Source organism: Pseudorasbora parva, chromosome 12 (assembly GCF_024679245.1).
Source record: "Pseudorasbora parva isolate DD20220531a chromosome 12, ASM2467924v1, whole genome shotgun sequence".
Taxonomy (NCBI): domain Eukaryota; kingdom Metazoa; phylum Chordata; class Actinopteri; order Cypriniformes; family Gobionidae; genus Pseudorasbora; species Pseudorasbora parva.
The window spans coordinates 15,446,838-15,463,921 of NC_090183.1; the positions used below are offsets into that span (position 1 = coordinate 15,446,838).

General features: G+C 36.9%; 1 protein-coding gene across 2 annotated transcripts in view; it reads left to right on the plus strand.

Moving 5' to 3' along the window:
* nck2b (NCK adaptor protein 2b) overlaps positions 1 to 17,084 on the plus strand; it is a 70,613-nt gene that overhangs the window by 13,154 nt on the left and 40,375 nt on the right. Inside the window, exon 2 of one of the 2 annotated variants that reach the window (XM_067459320.1) lies at positions 4,982 to 5,055. The exons of the other annotated variant lie outside the window; for it this stretch is intronic. The gene's annotated coding sequence lies outside the window, so the exon portion shown is untranslated. The remainder of the gene's footprint in view (positions 1 to 4,981; positions 5,056 to 17,084) is intronic. 2 annotated transcript variants of the gene reach the window in all.

The window sequence follows — 17,084 nt, forward strand, 5'->3', positions numbered from 1 at the left end:
GACTATGTAAAGTGGCTAACATTGTGCTACTACATTTCAAATTGATTTCCTGCCCGACAAAATTACCGCATGGACCAGATGATTTGTCCTTCACAAACGGCGGGACTTTGGCACTTCCTGTGAAGGTTCTTTTTTTTTCCTTTCCTCTTTTCTTTTTTCTTTCTGCGACCAACCTACCAATAAAATGGTTGACTAAAGCCCCGTTTCCACTGAAATTACTTTTGAACTTTTTTCCCCCATACCCTTTTGCCGTCTGCACTTCCATAAGTACCATAAAGATTAGTCTGGTGACGCAACTTTCCAGAGCCCACTGGATTCCGTCTTCCGCAAATACACTTAATAAAGCCTGAACCTCGTCGACGGTCCATCAGTCATATTTTTTTAAATTCATTGTTGATTCTCATTGAACTCTTACTGCATGCACCACAACAGACTTTTAGGTTTAATATATACTGCATGAATTCAACCAGTCAGCATGTCCCAAGTCCCACCCCTTAAAGTTCCTTTAAAAATTACTACCTCACACAAGCATGGCCATTTTGAGGGGGGATTTGTTACCCGGAACTTCATTTAGACCCTGGTTTCTGTGGTCGAAATGCACGAAAGCCAACTCAAAGCCCCTAGTTCCTGGGGAACATTCCTGCGTTGGAAACGCAGCTTAAGGGGCCATTTACACTACACCGGTTTCAACCAAAAACTTTTAATGCGTTTTGGCCATTCATTAACACAACAACACAGTTTTGGGGGCCTGAAAACGGAAACATTTGAAAACGGGTTTCAAAGTTTAAAAGAATCGTTCACCCAAAAATGAAAATTATCCCAAAAATTATTCAATTGATCCTCAAGCCATTCCTAGGTATATTTGTGCCTTCTATATACTTTCTTCTTTCAGCTGAACACAATTAGAGTTATATTAAATAATATCCTGGCTATTCCCAGCTTTGCAATTGCATTGTTTTTTAATGCCCTAATTTTTTTAAGATCCATCCATCCATCCATCCATCCATCCATCCATCCATCCATCCATCCATCCATCCATCCATCCATCCATCCATCCATCCATCCATCCATCCATCCATCCATCCATCCATCCATCCATCCATCCATCCATCCATCCATCCATCCATCCATCCATCCATCCATCCATCCTAAAAGTCTCCAGTGGGTTAACAAATGCCTTCTAATACATTGGTTTTCTGTAAGAAACACATACATATTTGAATCTATGAAAGTAGGCATCTATCCCTAGTATCCCTTATATACAGCCTGCTTTATAACGCTCCCGTGACTTGCAAGCACATCTTTTGTACTCTAAGAATACATTTTTAATCTTATTAAGGCTTCTATCGCATTTTAGAGACGACATCACAGTTTGGTCAACCTGTAGTTACCTTTTATTGCACCTAGCTGGATGTTGCCAATCTAAAAATGTGTGTTTGTGTGACCATTGCTCCAGAATATGACCTTTGTTTGGAGAGAGCAAGAGCTTCTTTCATATGTGAGGAGAGGTTCGAAAAAGAAGTCCTGTCTTACCATAAAATGGCTTGTCAAACAAAATGACTGCTTGTTTCCTTGACTGGCTCTTTCTCGCTCCTTTCCCACTCCCACTTGGGTGTTAAGTGTTGGCAGGCTGCTGACTCTTTAAATTATAGGTAAAATAACCTTAACTGCTTTCAGTGAGACAAGCACAGACCTAATTTCTCATCCTCTCTTGGAGAAGTTTGATAATGTAGATCTGTGAAAATTATGCTGTTATGTTAAATCTCTTGATTTCTGACTTTCCTCCTTTTTTTAATAGAAATATATAAATTTTAAACTTTATAAACTAAAGTAACTAGCTTCCAGCAGATGGCCTACACCAAGAGTAACCTCTGACGCGATGTATTACATATAACTATCCCTTTAAGTAATTGCAGTTTTTCCGTTTTTTAAAACTGAAATTGCACTCAATTTCAGTTTTAAAGGGGTGATGAATTGAGAAATCAACTTTCCCCTGAGCTTTTGATACATAAAAGGTCATGATAATATAAGATTATCCTGTAAGTTTCAGAGCTGAAAAGCTTCATCTTTACATCATCGTGCGATGAAACACCGCCTATACAGAACGTGTAATTTAGTAGCCCCGCCCAAAGACTCATGGAGCTGTTCGGATCACTAGCCAGCAGCAATAAAACTGTGGAAGAAGATAGCAAGATATTGTGGAAGAACACAGTCGCTGCATAAGCTTCCTTAGGATCATAATATTAGGAATGTGTGATAAGTTCCAGCTCACGTGGGGAAGAACGTGAACGTGTGTTCGCTTCATTTCACAGCGGAATCGTTTGTAAACAAGCCTCAAGTGCTGGACTTGTAGATACAATGTTGTGCCTTCTATATTGGATCCGACAGGAATGGTGCAACAAACTTGTGTGAGTTAAACCTCTTTTTTATATGTAATAGTACTAGTCCCGGGGCTGTACCAGACCAAAATGTACGCCCATCGGCACAAAATCTTTCTTGATCTGGCCGTGTGTTTGTGTGTGTGTGAGCACGCGATAAGCGCTTATATCGACCGATTGTGTGGGTGCAGGCCATGTAACACAATCACGGGTGGATCAGAAATAAATCATTGTGTTTTTTTTTTTATAAAGACAAGTTGCAGTTGCCGTTTTTAAAATCTCGTGTGAAATCTCTCTCTCATGTGAACTGAACTGACAGGGGCTAGATATGACAGCGGAGCTGAAGCTCATTAAATATGCAAATTTTAACCAATCCTAGCCGTGGGCGTTTACTTCTAAGTCTCCAGTGTGTCACGTCCATCAAAACCCAGCTTTTGGAGAGAACGTCAAAACCAGTGTAGAAAATAAGCCTATTACTTATTAGTTTTTTTTTTTGTGTGTGTGTGTAAAAAAGACACAAACGTTATTAGTTGACCTCAGACAACAGTATAAAAAAAGAAAAAAAGCCAGTTCATGACACCTTTAATTATAACAGAGTGAAGAACTACAGTGCCCAAGGTACTTGTCCTGTATCCAGCTTTGTGCCTTGTTTTAACCAATAAGAGAAGAAGCTATTATCATAGAAATAAGAACCATGCCAAAAGAACCCATAGAAAACTCCCAGTCCCTTGGAAGCATTGCCAATGACGTAATCAAATGTCTCCATACAAACATTTTGACAGTTGTGGAATTGCCTTATTGTATTTTATGCTAAATATAAATGGCTATAAATTAAGTTACAATCTCTTTTTTTATTTGATTAGCATATTCAGTGTGATTCATTGTGGAATTTTACTGCTATGCTATTTTGCCACAGTTCTCGATTTTATGGTAATTAAAAAAAAAAAAAATCTGATTAGTGCAGCTGAAGTAGAGATGAAAAGAAATTAAATATCTGGCCTGAAAACAAAACCATACATTCTGGATGCACTTGACCGAAATCGAAAATGCTTTTTAACAATAATTTATTTATTATTTTAAAAGAGCCCTTTTTTTGTATAATTCAATTAATATTAAACTATTTAATGAAATTACTACAATTTTAGTGTCATGAATTTAAAAAATACAAGCCAATAAAATAAGTAACACTAAAATTGGACAGAAAATATATTCATATTAAATATCCATACATTATTCTTTATTCAATAGATTTAACTTATTTTTAGACCAGTCAGACCAGCATAGCCCAGCATGGAACACAATGTTACTGCACAGTAGGACTTTTGCAAACAGAAACAGGTAGACATAGAAATTTCATGTTGGCGTGTAGGCCTGTCATGATAGTCAATAAATCAATTAATTGCACAATAAAAAAATTATCTCTAACTTTTCTGCCCACGATAATTTCCATTTGCATGCTAGACGCATTTTGCATGACGCGATTCCACCATTCGCGTGTCTAGTTTACGCAAATTTGAAGTGAATTGAGCGTCTAGCTACACTGAAGTTTGCTGTTGGATAAATGCATACGTTTCTGTAGATATAGCAATACACATTCTTCTTTTTTTGCAAAATAAATGAAAATCATGTCATCAATGTTTTCTTTCACTGTATCAAAATCTCACCTAGCTTTCCTCAGAGACGGTCAAGTCAAGTTCAGTTTGTGCATGATTACATGATATAACAATTTTATAATTGATACTGTAATCCTAAATTGTGATTAATACTGTACTGTATCCTAAATTGTGGATTGTTAAGCTATATATCATATGCTGAAGTAAATTCTGGATTGTTAAGGATTAAAAGAAAACGCAACAAGAAGAACCGTACAGAACCGAAAATCGTGACCCTAAAAAGTGATAAGAACCGAACCGTGGGTTTTGTGAACTGTGCCGCCCCTAATATGCTCCTAAAACACTATCATCGGTTGCAGTTTTCATCCATTTTATTTGTTGTTTTTTGGTATTTATTCAATGCATTTTTTTAAACAGACTGAGAGTCCATTGCTTTTGTTCATTTATTGTGAATATAAATGTTTTCTGTTTTCAGTGTTAAATAGTCTTTAGAAACAAAAGTTTATTGATCTTTGAAAAGGTGTACCATTATCATTATTTTAGATGAAAATGGTCTCAGAACAACATTGTCGTTTATCGCAATCATTTCTTAGCCAATTAATCGTCCAGCAAAATGTGTTATCGTGACAGGCCTATATCAGCGCATTATTTGAGCAGGATTTGCTTTTCCAATGTGCATGAGCGATACATAAGTGTAGCGTTCGCATGGCCGTGAGCAACTGATGGGTGCACACGTGCATAGAGGGGAATATTGAATGGACTTAACAGAAAGAGCGAGAGTGAAACCTGATTGCTGAACACTGAGGGGTGGCATATATTTTTGGCTCATATTTTTGGCTGTTTCTCTTTCAGCCAGAAAACAAAAATGCCGTTTCCAGCCAAAAATGTTCGGCGGTTGAAATTTCGGTGCATCCCTAATCTGAGACATTTAGTACAAAGTCTTGTAGCTTTGATACTTTTAGATAATTATATATATATTTTTATCCCTAGAAAGAAAATGAGGAAATGATGGATAAATGATGTTCCGAACACTGTGATCACTGCAAGAGTTCCACTTCCAGCAGGTTAGTGGTAGCTTTTAGCCGGCCCTACTGGTTGATTTCCCCCCTCAGGCACCGTCACTCTATTTTTACCTGCTTGTAAAGTCTTAGAATAAGAAGAATCATTACCCACCCTTGAACCATTGCTGTTCCTCTTTCCTGCTTAGTTTAGCCAGCTGATGTCTTCATTAGTTCACATTAAGAATTCACTAGATGAGAAATTAGCAATCTTTTTGCACAATACATCTTTAGATCCATTTGTGCCGCTCTCTTCATGGGTCATACTCATACTTGCGTGTCTCATGCTGTGCGATTTCCTAAATGTTTACACATGTATGCTAAATTTTATGTCTTTGCTGTGTGATCTCAGGCCATTTGAATCTTTTCCCTGTTCTAAATTGGTTTATTTTCCAATGGCTTTCTTGGCCAGTATCTCATCACTGTTTGAAACACGATGCAATAACTTATTCCAGCTACAGAACGAACATGCTTAAACCTGTTGCTCAACTGCTACTCCACTGCTTTCCAGGCATGACTTGCTCTTCTCAATTATTCTGTTATTAGCCTTTTTGAAACCACATCTTCTCTGATCACACAGGAAACAGAGGAGTGGGAGGAAGCCTGCAAACCATTTTTTGTCATCACATTGTGTGTGACACAAACACTTGAGCACATGAGCACTAAACTAAAATTATGCATGTGTGGAATCCGTAAGGACACTGAGCAGACAATCAATATGGAGTCTAATGCATTTTTAATGTTATTGGATGGCACTTTTCATGAATAGAATAGACGTTTTATAGGATTTTTCATTCTGATAATAAAATATGTATTGTGAAACTTGATATTATGATACTTTTTTAACCATATTACAAACTTGTGGGACATTTGGTTCAAAATACAGGTTCAAAACCTGATTAATATGATTTTGTAATTGTCTATGATTAAGCATAATTAAATAGACAACATTCTTAAAAAAAAAAAAAGACTGGATGCTCATTTATCCTAAATAAAACTAAATTTAGCCTAATCAAATGGACATTGAACACCAAGTTACTGATACGCTCTATAAATATATTATACATATTAAAGAAAAATATTAATATTTCAGTCATATTACAGGCTCATTGTTACAGTTTGTGTAAAGGATAATTTTTGTTTCTATATTTTAAGGAATGCTACATTTTTGGTAATGGGCAGAGACTCATGCAGTAACAGGGTTGCACTCAAAAGATGGGGAAATATGTTTTTGGTCATTAGATAAAAGTATGTTTATCTGCTATTGAATATTGATTTAGCAAGGTATTGATTTCATACAAAGTTATATGTTAAAAGTTTAAAAATAAGATTTTTTTTTGCTAAGGGTGTGATACCAGCCCTGGTGGGATCGATCTGTTAGTGCAGTTCATTTGAATAAGTATGAACGCTGCCACCCGAACCCTGGGACTGGGACCGCTGAAAAGATGGGTCTCGATCCACTACCAAACAAGCTGTGGTGCTGTTCGAATGAAATATGAGCACGACATTGGACCAGAGACACTTAAACTTACCGAAAACAAGACATAATGCCACAAGATTCGACCATGAAAAGGACAGAACGCTCAAGCGTACCGGGTTTTTTTCTTTCTTCACAGTGCGGTACAGGTATTAGAACCCTGTCTCCTCGAAGCGTGTGTGTGTGTGTGTGTGTGTGTTACATAAGGGTTCCTGCTGCTGTTTTCACTCTTTTACACATTTTATAAGCTCTTTACGAGTCCTCAGCTGTTCAAAAACCATGATATGTAGGCTATGCACGCACAACGAGCGTGTTTAGCCCAGCACACAGCGTTGTTTTGGATGTTTTGTTGTGAAATATACGCAATAAAAGCCAACTAATAAGGTTGTGAACATATACCTATGCCATTAGTTTTGTGTTAAAATGCCAATGCAAACACCAAGATTTGTTTTGGTCCGGACCAAAAGAACCATGGGAACCGATCTACAAATGTGAACACACTCTAATACTTAAAGGGGGGGTGAAACACTCAGTTTCAGTCAATCTCATGTGAATCTTGAGTACCTATAGAGTAGTATTGCATCCTTCATATCTCCGAAAAGTCTTTAGTTTTATTATATTTATAAAAGAAATATGGGCTGTACCGAGTCTTTCCGGAAAAAAACGAGCGCCTGGAGGCGTATAGTGTGGGCGGAGCTAAAGAATGACGAGTGCGCACAAAGCGGTGATGTCCTCAAGCGTGGAGAAACCCATGGCTATCGATCAGATTCAGCTAATACAGATATGATCCAGAATCAGGCTGAAATAAATTGAACAGGAGAAACAGCAACAGCAGGACGTCCGTCTCTGTGGTATGTACTGTGTTTAGTGGCCTGTCAACATTTGTGTGTGTTTACTCGCAGTTTATGAGGACATGATTCGGTTTATGGACTATTGTATAACTATTGCTAAACCTTAGCAGTAGCAAGCAAAACGGTTTTGTACGTCAGACTAGTGTAACGTTATACATAGAACAACAATGGAGTCCGTTAGCGCATTTGAATGACGAAGCACGCGATCGTGTCGTTTACTGATGTTTACTCACGCGACGATAGCCAACAGTGTAGACATTTGAAGCAGTTTTACTCACCGGCTGCTTCCAAAGCAGTACCGAAACTTTATCGCTGGGACCGCTCCGTCAAAAACACACTTCTTTGGTATGATTTTGTAAAGTCCTGTGACAGCAGTGAACGGTGGAGATCCACTTTGCGACGCGACTGGAGCGATGTTGGAAGCTTCCCGTCATTTCTGCGTTCAAATCGGTTCAAATGCAGCGCTGCCTTCCCGGAATGCTGTGCTGAAGCGTTGAAGTCGCTTGACGTCACCCATAGGAATAAAGTGGAGCACGGCGCGTGACATAAGTGTTCACGGACGACTGGATCTGCAGCTGAGAGAGTGTTTATGGGCGTGCATTTCCTCTCTCGCTCTAGTCAAGAGCGCGCGCACCCTACCGGGAGAAGAGCCCGTACAGCCCATACAAGGACCTTCCGCTCTATCGACGTCAAGCCGACCCATACTCGAAAAAAAAACTCTCCGAAACTTGTGAGAAACCGGAAGGAGTATTTTTTACGCAGAAATACTCTATCAAACGTCCAACATTAGTTTTTGAAACTTTGTCTATGTTTAGGATGGGAATCCAAGTCTTTAACAGTGTAAAAAGCTCAGTATGCATGAAACAGCATTTCATCCCCCCTTTAAAATAAATAAATAAATAAATAAGCCACCAGACACCATATACCATACCATTCATGTGCCTTTGTCTTTAGATTAAATTTAGCTTGTCTTTGGGTCTGTAAACTTGGTACATTAGACCGATTTAAAAAGATGTGTTAAACGATAATAAAAAGGATTAGATTTTGTGTTGGTTGTTGCCCACCCCACCCCTTTCAGCATTGGTTTGGATTATCTAAAAGCTCCAGGGCTTGAACTCGCTTTTTGGATGCAAATGTAGTACATTAGCACAACTGCTAGTTTCTGCTCTCATAATGTAACAGTTCTAGAAAAGTGCAAATCAATTATTGGACATACAGTATCAATTCAGGTAGGGCCGCCTGATTACATTTTAGTCATTAACTGCTTCAAACATCATCTCCATGTTGGCCTATATGGGCTGGTTGGGTGATGACCGATGAATTAATTATTACTGCTCAAAATGTCAGCTCACAATATGAATCTGGCTGTCTGCCAGTGTTTATAGGAAAAACTTGTTGACAAAAGGTGGCATCGCCTAAAATGGACAAACGTGTGGCCCTCTGACAGGGCCTAAAAATGAGTGTTCTTCTTAGTCATCCCTCTGTGAGAGCTGTGACGACAGTCATGACATCTCTGACCCACACACTTTGTGTCTTTACTCATGCAAATGTTTTTACGCACAGTCACACTCACTCTGTGTTCAGAAAGCTATTGCTTTCTACAATGTTTGAAGGTTGGTGGTGAGCAGCAGTTAGAAGGGAATATGCTCTGCCTCTAAGTTATTGATCTGCTTTTGTCTCTGGGAGCAAAGAGCCATGCGGATTGAACTGCATTCATATGTCATGTATGATCTTTAGTCATTTAATAATGACGCTTTTTGAGAGGAGACAGATGAGAGGACACTGTCAGCAATGTCTATCTGTTTTGCTTCTGTTGGCTCCAGGCATTAGAAACAAGCAAATGATGCTAAAATTAACTGAAATGCTGATCTGTTCTATCATTATGATACCTTTATCACCAAATGTATTTCATATTTGATGTGGGAATGGATGTTCTTCAAAGCAAATGGTAGCAGACAATTTTGTGCCTTCAAAATGTCAAACATGAAAAAAAAACATTTGACATGATTGCTCTTTCACACTGTTGACGCAATGTTCACTTTAGCTTGTCTTTTATGCAAATGTCAAGGAGATTGCACATTAATTCTCTCCTAAGGATGGGTTGTGTTTGTTCAAATGAGCAAATTTACTCCTACCCTAACTGCTGTCTAGAGGAAGCCATAGACACAAGACAACCAGTTCCAATTCATTTCAAACACATTCTGTTGACAAAGCTGACATAAACAAAGAACAATCTGAAACCATTCTAATTTTTCATTCTTCATTACTCTGCCAAATGATTAAAAAAACTAAAAACCTAAATTGTTTTGCAGCAGATCAGAGTTTGTACCCTGACTTTAGCAGGTCAGTCTTTGCATCCATCCCCATGATTTAAATAATTTCAATATAGGTATGTCACGATAGCAAAAGTAGTTGCAGGTACCAATAGCCTATATATTTTATGGCTCTCTGTACCAATTTCGGTACTACAATGAAATGTTATTTTATTTTTATTTTAACTATTTGATTTTTTTTTAAATTAAATTAAATTAGTTTATTATTTTATGATGATAAACAATAGAAGTAAATAATACACATACACATTTAAAGGCTACATACTGTTTAAAAGTAAACATTGTTTATAAAAAAGATCCTCTACACTGTAAAAAAAATAAAAAATAAAATCAGGTCTCCAATTGTCAATTTCCTGGTGACTGATCACATGTACATTTTCCAGTTGACCAAATTAAATTTCTGTGAATTAAATTGCATCAATTCACAATTCACAGGTTTCATTATATGAAGGCTATTAATAGAATAATTGAGAAGAGTAAGTCATGCCAGGAAAGCGGTGGGGTAGCAGTTGAGCAAAAGGTTTAAGCATGTTCATTCTGTCGCTGGAATGGATCTTTTCAATTCGCAGAAATTAAATTTGGCCAACTGAAAAATTTAGACGTGATTAGAGTCACTAGAAAATTCATAGAGACCTGAATTTTTTTTTAACAGTGTAGGCACACCTAATAAAAATAATAATAATTATTAGTAGTGCTAGTATTAGTATTATTATTGCATTGAGACATAGCTAAAGCTAATGTACAACAGTAGCCTAATATATTTATGTCTATTTCTTGAAATTAAACAAAACCACCTTTTATTTTTCAGTTTGTACAGTGTAAAATCAGTTACGATGGAAAGTACCCACAGTTCACAAAAAAAGGTGTGTGTGTGTGTGTGTGTGTGGCAAATGAAGCTGCGCGTCTGCACCATTAATTTACACAGAGAAGCAAAACATGTATGCTTAATATTTGAATAGTATTTTGCAGTTTAATATTTATAGACTGATTAATTATATAAATTAATATATTTATATAAATAATTTATATAGATTTGGCAACAAGTCTGCTAAGAGACTAAAAAGTGTTCCATTTGAATAAAAATTAAAGCAGAAATATCATCATTTTTCGTTTTTCCATTTTGCGACCTGCCGAGTATGACTTTAATCCAGCTATAAAAAAAGTTTTAATTACATTCTTGTCATTTTGAGTACTTTAGTTATTTTTTCACATTTATAATTCTTCCTCACCCTTTCTCTCCCTTTTATGAAGGACAATGACTTGCATGCCGAAGTGATTGAACATTCAGTCATTCAGCAGATCCTACAACTGAGATGTCACAATTTATAATATTTGTTCAAAAATGACTTGTGCTATGGGATACTTTTTGGAGAGAAGAATTTTACCCCGTGCAAAGATGTTAAGAATGACAATGATTCATGCACACATTTCCAATGGAAATTGCTCTCCAGCATCACCCAACGTTATTTAAAGGGTCATGCCGTGGGTCACAGACTTCTGTTCATCTTGTGAACCCAACTAAAGATCTTTTTGATTAAATCAGTGGAGAGCTTTCTGTCCCTCCACTGACATCTATTGACATATCAAAAAGTTTATAAAGAGAGCTAGCATAAAACTAATCCACACTCAAAAAAATGATTATAGCTGTTTAAATTAAATAAGCTGATACAACACAAATCTTTCACTTTTTTTTTAAACTTAACTGCCATTTTACTCAATTGTATTACATTAACCTAAACCATTTGTGTTGGGACTACATGAATCATTTATGTTGCGCTGACTGAACTGGGCAGTGTATTTCTAGTTCCCAGCATGCCTTGCATAGGGATGGTTCAGGAGAGTAATTGTTGAAATGAAGTGCTGTTTTAATGTAATTTTTATTAAAGGAAAATACAGAAAATTAAAAAAAAAAATTAAAGAAAATTAAAATTTGATGTTATATTTGACATTATAAAGTTAGAGGTGTATACCTTGTGGATATGCTGTGCTGTTCTCAATTAGCTGTACCGTGCTGAAGCCAGTAATGATAAATATTTTACTTGATCATTACTTGCATGCTACAAATGTTATACTTAGCAAGTGGTCAAGTGGTGTTGAACTATTAGTTTTTATAGAAATAAAGAAAATAAATTAATTTGACGCAGATCCCACAGTCTACCCATCTTTATCCTACTTTATAGTTTAATGTTACAAAAAATAATTTCAAACCAGTTAGATTTTGTTGGAAAAACATAATTCAATTTCAACTCAAATTGTTTTTTTAGTGAGTGGTTTAGTCCAAATTTTCTGAAGAGACTTGATCGCTTCATGAGATGAACATATTGAATGTTTGGAAAGAAATTCATTCATTTGTTCACAGTAAAATGTGTGACTCACAGTGGCTATTTTTAGTACAGTGCCTAAACAAAATGGAAACTTACATTTTTTGTGATATCAACTTCAAATTTGGAACACAACTTGGTTAAATATATGGCTTTGATTTTATAGGGATTTTCTAGTAAACATTTTGTAAAATATATATTATATAAAATAAATTAGTACTTTACATTTAGTAATACATGAAGTAAGCGGAACATGGTAGCTCATGTAGGCTATAACTGCACTTGTTTCAGAGTAATATTATTGTTAACCCTTTTCTTTACCTATTAATGTTTGCTGCTGCATCCTTTACGTCTATGGCTGATCTCAATTTCTCCAACTACGGGCCATGGATCAAACAGAAAATGCGCACTGCGTTAATCGCGGTAACAAAATTAGTGCCGTTAAAATTTATTTGCGATGACACATTATTAACACGTTAATTTTCACAGCCCTAGTTAGAACCGTTTAAGTTTGGATAGTACATTTTCACGTCTATTCCCTAAAAAGGGTGGTGACAGTTGGCATACAAACTAAGTTGCGATGGTCTTTTCTTCCCTATTGTGATGCATATCCAATTGAAATAGCTTCTTGAACAAGAATAATTGTAGGGCGGTGTTATTGTGGGAGGGAAGTTATTTTTTTATGTAGTGCATTTAAAAATAATTTCTAATAAATACTGCAATGTTCCATAAAGACAAGAATTTTCATGGTGACTAATTGGAATGTCCTTGTATTTAGTAATTTTGATTTAAAAGCATTCAGTGGCAAATAAAGTGTTACAAATTCTATTGGGACTTTTCCACTGTAATGATCTGGAAGTTAGTCAGAGAGAGAGAGAAAGAGAGAAGGGAAGGAGCTTGGCAGTGTCTAGTGTCTATTTTATCAAGGCACTCCTGAGGAACTTCAAGCTGTGGAAACTGGAAACGAGTGACTTGAATAGAAAGAGAGGTACACCAGGCACTAATGCCAAGAGCTGTCAATGTCTCCGCCATTATTTTACTTTTGTCCTGTTATTTATTTATTTTTTTGCATGTTCTTATCTCCTGTTTTCCCTCACACCATCTTTCCTTCGCCCTCACACAAAATTCCCAATCGTGCAGATTCCTATTGAAATTACTGGATTTTGCCCGTGAAAATACGGTGAACTACAGCGTATATTATGAATATAAATGTGCCATCTGTAAAATGAGTGAAGGCTTTATAAATGTTACAGTGCAGTGTTTTTTTTACAAAAAATGTTATAGTGATTGAAAAACCTGTTTTTCAACTCATCAAGAGGACAGGATTGTTTGAGAAGTGGGCTGAGGCACGTTTTCGTAAATCTTATAAATCTTTTTTTGCATATTTTATTTTTTAGTCCCCAAAAATAATGGTTTTCTTTTGTTGTCCCTATAAAAAGGATCTCTTTCTTTACTGAAGTTGCATGTATTATTGTAAATGTAATAGTAAGTTTCCATGTCTGGGAGGATGTTATATGTCTATAAATGTTTTGGTTATAGTTTTCTTAGCATTTACATCAAGAATTCACTGTGGAAAGATTTATTTATACACCATAACAGAAGCGGAGATATGCTGCTTTCTATTCAACATGGAAAATCAGAATTCTCTATTCCTAATTGGAAAAGTGGAAAAGAACACAAACACACTTTAACAAAAGCAAACTATGCAGAAATCCAAAACTCTGATTTCACTGAGATATGCAGGGGCCTCATTTATTATGACCGTATGAGCGGATTTGATCCTGGATTTGATCCTATTGCAAACATGAGGAGAAAATCTGGATCTAAAAATCCCGATTTTGTAAAAATGCATAATTTAAATGCATTCATTATACAGTCAAACCAAACATTATTCAGACACCTTACACTGTAGTTCATTTATGTAAGTGAAGATAGCAAAATAAAGTAAACTGTCACACATTATACACACACATTCTTCATACAGTGGACTACCAGTAAAATTGATAAAAATTTGGGACCAAAATTAAAAAGACACTTTGACCTGACCATGTTTTGCTCAAGTGTTTTTTTATTTAATTGCTAATATGACCTTTGCCACCGACTGAAAAAAATGGAGCATTGCTTGGTCATTGTTTGACCTAAATTGGTATTAGGGCTGCACGTTTTCAAGTTTTTCATTAACCGTTAACCGAGGCCCTTAGCGGTTAATACTCGGTTAACCATAGTGTGCGTCAGGGTTATTATTATTAGTTTATTAATTTGACGACCGACATCTCCGTAGTGAACGCGCCTATAGAGAGAAATGCACATCATGGATTACATAATCAGAGAGTAGCCTATTTCTTTTCGTTTTAAATTGTTAAAAGACATTTCAAGCTATCTTAAGATCTATTTCATGTCTGTGAGGCCTACGCTGAGTTTCGTTAAATTAGGATGAGATGCGCTCCAGTTCACGAGCAATGCAAGTGGCTGCGAGGGCGCCGTCATGATTAGGGCATGTGGTAAAATATGCAGCCGAGAATGATTCACACAGCGTTTGACTCACGCGGCTGAGCCTCTCCCGGCAGAGAGTTCAAGTATCTGTGGACTCGTCCCTTCAGCTCTGGCCATCTTGCTTTCAGTCCGCGATTAGCTTTTTTGTTCTCTTCATTACAGTTAAAGTAAAGTCTGCTTTTCTCTAGTCATTCACAAGTTTCTCACTTCAAACTTTCTTTCTTCTGATCCGTTATGTACAGCGCGCGCGGCTCCCGCTCTGCTTCTGCCCTAATGCGACTTATAGTCCAGTGCGACTGATGTTATTTTTCTCTTCATGACGCATTTTTTGACTGATGCGACTTATAGCCTGAAAAATGCGGTAAGCACTGCATTGCAATACTTGCATTTTGCCCCGTCACTCTCATTTTTAAAGTGCTCCCACGCTTTCTTTGCTCTTTCTCCTTAAGAAAGCTCAAAGCTGGTCATGACTTCTTCTTGTGGATATTACAAATGTCTGGGAGCGCTCTTGCGGTCTCTAGTGGTGCAAAAATATATCACAACTAAATTCAAAGCACGTCATTGACGCCACTTAACCGAGCAAAATGTTTCACTCGGTTACGCAATTTTTAACGGTTAATCGGTCAATCGGTTAACCATGGACATCCCTAATTGGTATCATCTAATTACGTACTTAAATTTAACAGCTTACAGCTGATTGGTTGATTGTAATCCATTACATACCTTTCTATTAAAGTTATCTGACTTTATCAAGGTGAATATGTTTGAAAACAGTTTAGGTTCTTGTCATATTTTATTGTGATTTTCTAAACTATAAAAAACGTTAAAAAACGTGAGAAAATGTTAAAGGTGTCCTGAATTCATTTTGGTTTGACTGTATATAATTTTTTTGAGAAAATACCATTCATAAAGTGGGATGTATATAGGAAAGCTTGATGTATATGGGTGTTTTTAAAACCATTCGTATTAATATTTTGGAAACAGTCGATGTTCACATTAGGTTCATTCTACTCATGTCTTTATAAATAAGGGTACAGGACACGTCTTGTTTGATAGCCAAACAACTGCAAAGGGAACAGCATTAGCCATTTTGCTTTTGAGCTTCAAGCAGTGCCTTCATATCAATTGGAAATATCCATGCAACTATAAATTTAATGAACCATTAGAGGTAACAGACAAACAGAAATTTGATTCTTGACAGCTGTTTGTAATCTGAATGCCAAGCACACTGTGCTCCGTGTTCCACATCATTTATTTTCCCTCTGGTGCAGTTGCTGAGATTGTGACAGATTTAAAGCGCTCACTTCTCTAAGCGTTCTGGATGGTAATGTTATGTTTAATCAAATTTGACAACTTTTTAGTTTCCTGTTAGGGCAACAGTGCTGCAAGACTGTTGTCTGCACCTGCGTGATAGATCAGGATGGGAACGACACTGGTGCCAAGACACTGCAGCTGGACCTTAAGGGATCTGCGGTTTGAACTACCAGATTGGGATGCAGTCAAGTATTAAGCTGGGGAAGCAGATTTTGCATCCCTCGTGCATTAAAACCGTGGGAATTTGCAAAGGGAGCTGTGGCAGAAAGAGACGATGCAGTGAAAAAGAGATGAGAAAGCAAAGGCAGGGTGAGACCAGAGACGAGAGACCGCAAAAGACCACTGATTATCATGCAAATGAAAACGTATGAATGTATGTTTTCCATTTAGACTGGACTGTACTTGTGGTGTTTAAGACATTGTTGGTCATTCAGTGTTTCTGTAAAAAAATAAAATACTGAAAAAATAAAAATACTATGAATTCTATAACTAATAGCAATATAAACCACACTAAGGATTGATAAACTTCTGGGTTCCTATTAATCACGTTGTCAGTGTTTGCTCAAACCAAATCAAATCAAAACGGACGGTCATAGGCGAGCGCCAGTCAATAAGATTGCCGTTTGCGCATTAGTTTCTTGTTAATAAGTGCTGAATAATTCCAAATGAACGGTGTTATTTCACAGAAAAATGCAGCTTCTGCCATAGTTGTTTTCGCTCATTATTCATTATTATCATTATTATTGCGGGAAGAATAATTCTTATCGTGGGGAGAATTTTTACCGATATATCGCAAGCGAGAAGATATGGATCATCCGTATACTGCCGCAGATATTCACTTCTCAGAGAGAAGGGACCTGTGAAATTCTATTTTAAATTGAGCTAAGTGTCTCAGACTAGGGAGTCGCTAGTGCCAGGAAAAGAGGGACTATGTACAGAGGGACCTAATAGGGGACATGAACGGGATTTCTACTGAGGGGGACAAAACCCCAGAATGCGTTTTGCACCCAGTGCAGGGGGCCCAGTGAACCTAGCAATGCCACTAGCCTTAGACAAAACTTGTAGATGTCTTCAAATCTAGAGTTTAGTTGCTTCCCTAAATTACTTATTGCTGAAGTTGTGGATCTTGTTATGGACAACCTATCGCTATCGCTAGCCACTAGGTACACGGAAATCATGTAGATGTCAGCCAATCAAATTTAGACTTTCTTCAAAAAAAAACACTTAAAAAATTAGTTTAGCGTGC